This window comes from Montipora capricornis, chromosome 7, assembly GCF_036669925.1.
Source record: "Montipora capricornis isolate CH-2021 chromosome 7, ASM3666992v2, whole genome shotgun sequence".
Classification (NCBI taxonomy): Eukaryota; Metazoa; Cnidaria; class Anthozoa; order Scleractinia; family Acroporidae; genus Montipora; species Montipora capricornis.
This window is the reverse complement of record NC_090889.1, coordinates 51,102,440-51,109,939: the sequence shown is the minus strand read 5'-3', so window position 1 is coordinate 51,109,939 and position 7,500 is coordinate 51,102,440. Positions and strand designations below refer to the sequence as shown.

Here is a 7,500-nt window from a genome sequence, read left to right as displayed (position 1 = left end):
TGTACAACAGACACCACCTATGTGTCTGTACTCCAGTTTAAGGATCACTTAATATAATCCTGGTAGAACATAACTCACAAGTACTCTAGAACACTAGTGACTGTCTGGTAGAAAATTATTCATTTAAAATATTTTCCAGTCTCATTCTTCTAGGATGTAAATTAGCAAATAAATCTGCAATTTTTTCAAGGTCTAATTCCACTTCTCTATGGGCATGCATCAGTGCTAATCCATTCAGTCTGTCCTGGACTATTGTATTTCTCAAATAAGTCTTCAGATTTCGTAGGGTTGAGATGGATCTTTCAGAAGACGCAGATCAAATAGGAATGGTTATCAGGATTTGAAGCATAGTATATATATATTCACATAAGCATCCGTATCAATTTGTTCCAGGGTGGCACCTATACTGTCAGGGAAGTATTCTCTTCTATCCTTTTTCTTCTTCCACATTCTTTCCCATAAAAAACGCTCTGCTGGTAAACCTGCATAATTAGGGATATCTTGTCTATAATGATCACAAAATTCCCTAACATTATCCTTCCAAATAGGGTCAGTAGCCAACAGAATAGAAGGAATCACAGAAAGTCCTTTGTAGCAAACAAAAACATCATCTTCAAATCTGCTGTCCAGTTGCGTGAGAGCATGGTTAAGGAAGTCTGTTGTCAGAATGATTCTTTAATAGTCTTCAGGGGTTGGGGCTGGTGCATTGTTCCTGTAAACTTGCCTCTGAACTATCCTGGGCATACTTGGCTGTACTGAAACACGTCTTGCTAGAGTAACAGCTTCTTCAGAAAGAGCATGGTGTCTAGTATTAAGGTCAGTTTGCATTCCTCTTAAGGCTGATTTTAACAGAACAATTTCCTCTTTTGCTTTGAGAAGATCCATTGCTTTCTTTTGTAGCCTAACTGTGAGTGGCCTGGTTAAGTCTAAAATGTGTCTTAAAACGACAACAGTAATAATAAAGGAAAATGTAATTGCATTAATTAAGGCTTGTGTATCATTTCTACTGTTTTGATTCCAGTTCGACCTATCGCGAGGAGAATTTCTGTTCATTGAAATGTCTTCAAGTGTAGCCACAACTTGGTGAAGAAGCTCCACAATTCGGTCCATACCATCAATGCCCTCAATCCACCTTGTTCGACACACATTTACCATTTACCTGGTTGGCAGCAGGCATCAGTACTCTAATTTTGCTGATCAAATGCTGCTGTCGCTTAGAAGAATTGTCAAAAAACTCTGAGAGCTTTCTTACAACATCCATCATGTTTCTAACAAGTGGTCATTGGCATGTGTCAGCAACGCACAAGTTAAGTCTATGATTCATACATAGATAGCCTTGTCATGTTCAGCCCTAATAAGTGATGAGGCCCCATTCAAGCACCTAGACATATTGCCCGCACCATCGTATCATTGGCCATGACAGTCATCCATAGAACAAACAAATCAACTTTTTCTTTATGTCCAAAAGAGCATAGATTATTGTTATTTACTTCCAGCTGACAATAAAAAACTCGATTTTTCATTCCTGAACAAGGAAAAACCGATTAAACTACTTTTTAAAAATATCAAACGGTTTAAAGGAAAGAATTTGTGGAGTAACTTCTTGCACTAAGTATGACCTATTAGTGGTCTTCTGTTTTGTCGTTGCCGTTCTCTTTTGCTATCATTTCATTTCTGGTTTAGTCATAGGTCCTCCAGGCATCATCTAACCTTATCAGAGGTTCTAAAGATATGCCAAAAATTGCAATACAGCAGCTCTAAGCAAATTAAAAATAAACACAGCTTTAGTTTATATCCCTCTGATGCTTGACTTGAATAACTTTGTAGCTGCCAGTGTGGATCACAGCTATCAAGATATGTCAAACTGGATTGAAACCAGCAAAAAATGCAGAAAGAAGACATTTTCCAAACCGTTTTCTACCTGAACACGAAAAGCGTTGACTGTGTAAGAACTACAGTTGAAGTAGTATGGCCTTGTAGCCACGTCAAGCGACAGAAAGCACATGAAAAATGAAGCCTTGTTTATGTGTAGGTGAGTTAACCTGAGTTGAGTCTGCAATCCAATTGAAAACCATTACCTGGTCAGCGGTGAGCTTCCAAAAAAAACAACTGACCTCAGTGAGCTCTAAGCTTGAGCCCGCGATATGGTCACCTGGTACTGGTAAGCGGATACCTTGTTTTGACAGGTGTCAATTGATCAAAACATGGATGTCCAATATCAAAGATGTATGATACTGGTCACATTTGCATACATGAGGGGGTGGACCTACGTACATACAATCAATGACGTCATGGCTAAAACCAAAATTTGTTGCATCGTTGGGTTACCTTATTTTCTTAATTATAGTGCTCCGCGTGCATGCACCAAACAGAGCTCTGCTATCATCAACCACCTTAGGTACTGTTGTTCAAATGCATCAAAAAGTGACAGTCAAGTGAAAGCTACTTCCATTTTGAAGGTATCTTTTATTGCACAGGGAAATTACCAGCATTAGTTTCTTGTTCCTTAAGATTTTAGCATGTCTGTGCTATGATGGGTAATATTTTGTTGTTCATCCAGAATAATTGGATAGGTCTTTTTCACCATGTGTGTAGTGACCATGAATGGACAGGAAGACAATGCGACTAAAGATGATGGGCACCCCCCTTGGTTTGACTACTGTGACGAGGATTTTGTTACCCTCCAGAAAATTATTGTGGAACCTATTCTCCTTGAAAGTTCAAGTATTATGTAAAATTCAGGTATGTCCAATTGGTAATAAAAATGCATAATTGGCAAAAATGTATTAGTGTTGCCCTTTAGTTGGAGATAATTGCTTGGTGCTATGTGGGTGTATCACTATGAAAATATTAAAAGCTCATTTAGGGTTTGTTCACACAATAGTAGAGTAGGATCACGCATGAAAAAGTGCCAGTTTGCCAAGGTGTCAAAACTATTCATTTCGGCACGAACAGAACGATGCCTATGGAAAATGTGATGTATTATCATTATGTACATTGCTGTAACAAAATCAAACACCATGTTCTGAAATCTTAGTGCACCTATGGTTTTAACCTTTTGCTTTCAGACACACAGGTTCCCTTGAAAGCACAAACAGCATGTCACTTGGGTACACTCTGAAGAGATGTTCATACAAGTAAATTGCTTTATTTCATCGTGTCCTTGAAACAGGTCTAATAAAATTGACTGATGGGTTACATACAATTTTGTTCCACTGAAATGTACATTTTTTCCCTTGTCTGTTTTGTTCTTTGTAGTTACCAAGTGTACAAAGGCAGAAGGTAACTTGCAGCTGTGGATAGGAATTACCACATCAACCGACCAATATTCCTTAAAGACAGTGGTGAAGCACGAAAATATAACAAAACGAACTAAAGAATGGTACACCAGAGTAGTGAAAGTCTGCAAAGACTTTGATTATATTTCCATCCTTATGGCCAAGATATTTACACAAAGAATGTTTAATTGTCTAAAGATGATCCTGCGAGAATTGCACCAACTATCGCCCAAGTGCCACCTGTGTCCACAAAGGAATCGTTTATCAAACACAAATGTAGGTTTACAAAATAAGAAACTGATTAATCTTCAGGTAAACTGGAAACAACCAAGAACTGATCAATTGACCTCTTTAGCTTGTACGTTTTGTCTTCTCACTCCAGACAACGTGATGTTACTCTAGGGAACAGTTTCTTTCAAATGTTGTCTTATGCACATGTATATGAATGCATAACTTATGACAACACAAGAGGAAAATTCCCCTGGGAACATAACGTGGTCTGAAATGGGAAAACAAAACATACAAGCTAAAGAGGTCTATTTTCTTTCAACAAAGGTGTCTTTTATACAGGTGTCAGTATACATGTACACTGCTTGCAAATGTATACTTGAACAAACACCCCATTTCTACTACGATTAGCACTTGGGTGTGACACAATCAAGGTTTGGAGACAGTTTTATCAACCAGGTTACCATGTTGTCAAGGGCAACTCGCTTGTTTTCAGTGGTAACATTTAGGCCCTTGAGGAGCTTCTTAAATAATATATTTGCAGGCTTCATTGCTCGTGACATCCAAGCCCATCATGATTGCAAGCAAGTTACCCTCGACAGCATGATGACTTTGAGCACTGAAACTTTGTTCCTTTCTCTCGCAACTGAGAACCATAGAAAATGACAAAAATTTGAAGATTCTCTGGTTTTAACATTAGTCTGTGTATCACTAAAAATGAGAATTTTTTTCTTGAATGAGGTACAAATGCTGCTTAGAATAGAGGATAATAAAATCTGGAGCAAGTTGCTGAAGTGTTAGACCAGGCAATCATGACAAGAAATGTGTACCTTCTCTTCAACAAGAAATTGACAAAATATAAAAAAATTTTGTTGTGAGCAGAACAACTTCAATCAAGAATAAAAAATCCACAAAACATTATTCTGATCTGAAACCCATGTATATTCCAGTTGGCGAAGGATAAGGTCTTCTCACCCTCAGCACCACACAATCAGGGGCAGCCTTTCAATTACCTTTTCCAAGGTAACCATACTTTTCCAAGATAAACTGACGGAAAGCAACCTTGCGGAAAGAAGATGTACTATTATCTTCACGATCATTTCTAATATCTGCTCTATTTCTAATACACAGTTCAAGTACTTCGAGATCCAGACATAATTTCTGGAAACGCCTTGTTGATGTGACACACCTTCTTAATTGGCAACATTTGTTTTCAATATCTTGAGCTTGACAAAGCCTACATTTACACCAGTCTGGGATTGGTTCACTGTGAGGTAGTTGTGGATCTCCGCTGCTTGCAGTACCCTCACCACGATCATTGTCAGGTGTCGTCTTCATCATCTTCCATGATAAGGAGACTATCTGCATACTCCATGTTACCCACCCCTCTACTTAGAGTCCTCACACAAAGTTGTTGCACTGTCTTTTCGTCCAAAGTTGAGATGAATTCCTGAAAATTATAAATATTGTATTATATTTTTGTACTGTATTAACATGAATCTCAGAGAGAGGACAGGAGAATAATTCAATCTGTAACCAAGCATTACTTTCGAAATTATTTCACGCAAAAACTGTGATTATCTGGCACCGATATATATGTGGTTTGTAAGAATTCTGTGCACTGAATTCTTGTGTCCATACCAATGTGGGGTGTAGACAAAGACAAAGCAAGCCATGCAGAATTTCGTTTGAAGTAATTTTCCAGTTTAATATCCAAATGTCAGCAACAAATTATAGTGCATGAAAACAAAGTGCGAAAAAAAACCAAACTTCTTACCTGTACCCTGTGATTCTCCAAAACTCTCTGTTCCTCCTCTGTTGCTCTCTCTGTCTGGCGTCAGTGGAAGGGCCACAACAGGTCCCTGATTCTGCTATGAATACAACAGTGAGTTGATTTCTAAAGAAAAGTAAGAGCAATACTGCTAAGGTAGCATGTGGATGCATCAGATGTGTGACAAATGAACGACTGGTCCACTGTAAATATTTTTACCGCTTTTTTTGACAGGACTTTGTTTTCGTGCCACAGGTACATAAGTCAGTGCAGTGCACTTTTGCTATTTTACAGGGGCAACTAGTCGTTTTTGCCGTAGTTTTTCGACATGTGTTATTACAGCTGTATGGAGTTGCCTGTAAACGAAAGCAACAAACGAAAATAAATAATTTGCACTCTTTTACGAATATCTAACAGAAGATTTATATCAAATGCAACACAGTCTTCGAAAAAATGTAGCTACACTTCACCCCATTTGACTCGCTTTCAATGGTAGCGCAGTCCATTTCCATAAACTCTGAAAACAGGCACATAAAATATATTAGTGTAATTAACGCGAGGGAGAAAAAGGGTGGATTTGGGTGATCAGTTAGTACGCAAGTTAGTTTTAACGTGGACCCTAGTGCGCATGTGCCCTAGCTGACATAGTCCCTTTAACTATTAGAGTGTAATTTTCATTATGACCATTATTACCATTACTACAGGCGTTGTTGACAACAACAACAACATTAGCTACACAATTATCCTTACTACTAACAGAAGGAGGATCACTAGCGTCAACATCATCAGAAGAGTTGACACATTTGGCATATGGCAACTAAGCTGGAAACGTCAGAGAGGGCAGCACTGGCATTGACTGACTCAACAGGACAGCCTGGCAAGCCATCAACAGGAACTTGAAGAAGGACTGACTGGTTTGCCAAGTACTTGGACTCTGTTTCTGGGGAACTGCACAGTTCATCAACCAAGTCGTTGTGGTTGTCCCTGACAATATGCCCAGTTTTTCTGATGAGTGGCAGTCATGGCAGTAACGTTTTATTGGCCTCTACTGTGTGTTCTCATTTTCGTGTCTATCATCAACAGTATCTTCCACCTAGATGTTCCCTTTAGCAACATTCATGGTTGCAATCACCACGCTTGGAAATTATGGCTTCTGTGCGGTGTAAGACGCACCAGTGACGTCATACTATAATAGGAATGGGGGCTACAGAGGAACAGTGGGCACAGACGATCACTGGGCACAGAGGAACACTGGGCACAGATGATCACTAGGCACAGTGATGATCACTGGGCACAGAGGATCACTCGGTATGGAGAGTTTGATTCAGCATTTAAGCTTTGCTTTGTGAAGTTGTTATTTGTTATCTCGTTCTTTTTGCTAATAACAGTTGACTCCCGATAACTCGAACCCTCAAGGGAAATTGAAAAAGGTTTGAGTAATCGTGAGTTGAAAACCAAGTACCGGAAATAAGAAAAAAAGGTGTCTACTGTTTTTATGTTAATACAGTATACATTTTGATGATCAAGTGAAAATGGAACAATTCATTTCTAAACTTGATTACTCTAGAAATCAGAACGTAACGTAACGTGAAACAACAGATACAAAGCAAAGCAACAGAGAAGTAAAGTACTAAAGTAATGTGAACTTTGCAGATTTCAAAGCGAACAACGTCGGGCTACTGCAAACAGAGTCCATGAGATTTACTTTTTTGAGAAATAGTTGCAGTACACTGCTTTATTTGCCACATATTGACGGATGTGGTTTGAGGTATGGAGGGTAAACATACATACGTACATACCTAATTGACCACTCCCCATAGGGGCTTTTCAGGGCCAATGAAACACAATGAAACGACAGAACAGAACAACAACAACTGTTAAGAATACCAACTGACCGGAGGCAAACCAGTTGGCTATTTACAAGTGCAGCTGGGAAGTTGAACCAGGGACTACGAGGATCAAATTCAACGAATGGTCAGAGTGGGTCTTGAACCGGGGATCTCCGGATCTCAAGGCAAGCGCCCTAACCACTGGGCCACACTGCCTCCTATATATGTAGATGATGACTTGAAGGGAAAAGAAAATTACCGCGAGTTAGTGGAAGATCTTACAGTACCCAGAGAGTTCTGCTGCCATGCCTTACGAATTGTTATCAGCAGTCCCTTGCATTATGTTACTTTAATTTGTTAGCAAGATATCCGATTCTGTTTTTATACACTCAGT

At 39.1% G+C, this 7,500-nt stretch overlaps 1 pseudogene; it reads right to left on the bottom strand.

Annotated features, from left to right (window-relative positions):
* Positions 1-115: 115 nt before the first annotated feature.
* Positions 116-1,110, bottom strand: LOC138056307 (52 kDa repressor of the inhibitor of the protein kinase-like; annotated as a pseudogene).
* Between the last annotated feature and the right edge of the window lie 6,390 nt (positions 1,111-7,500).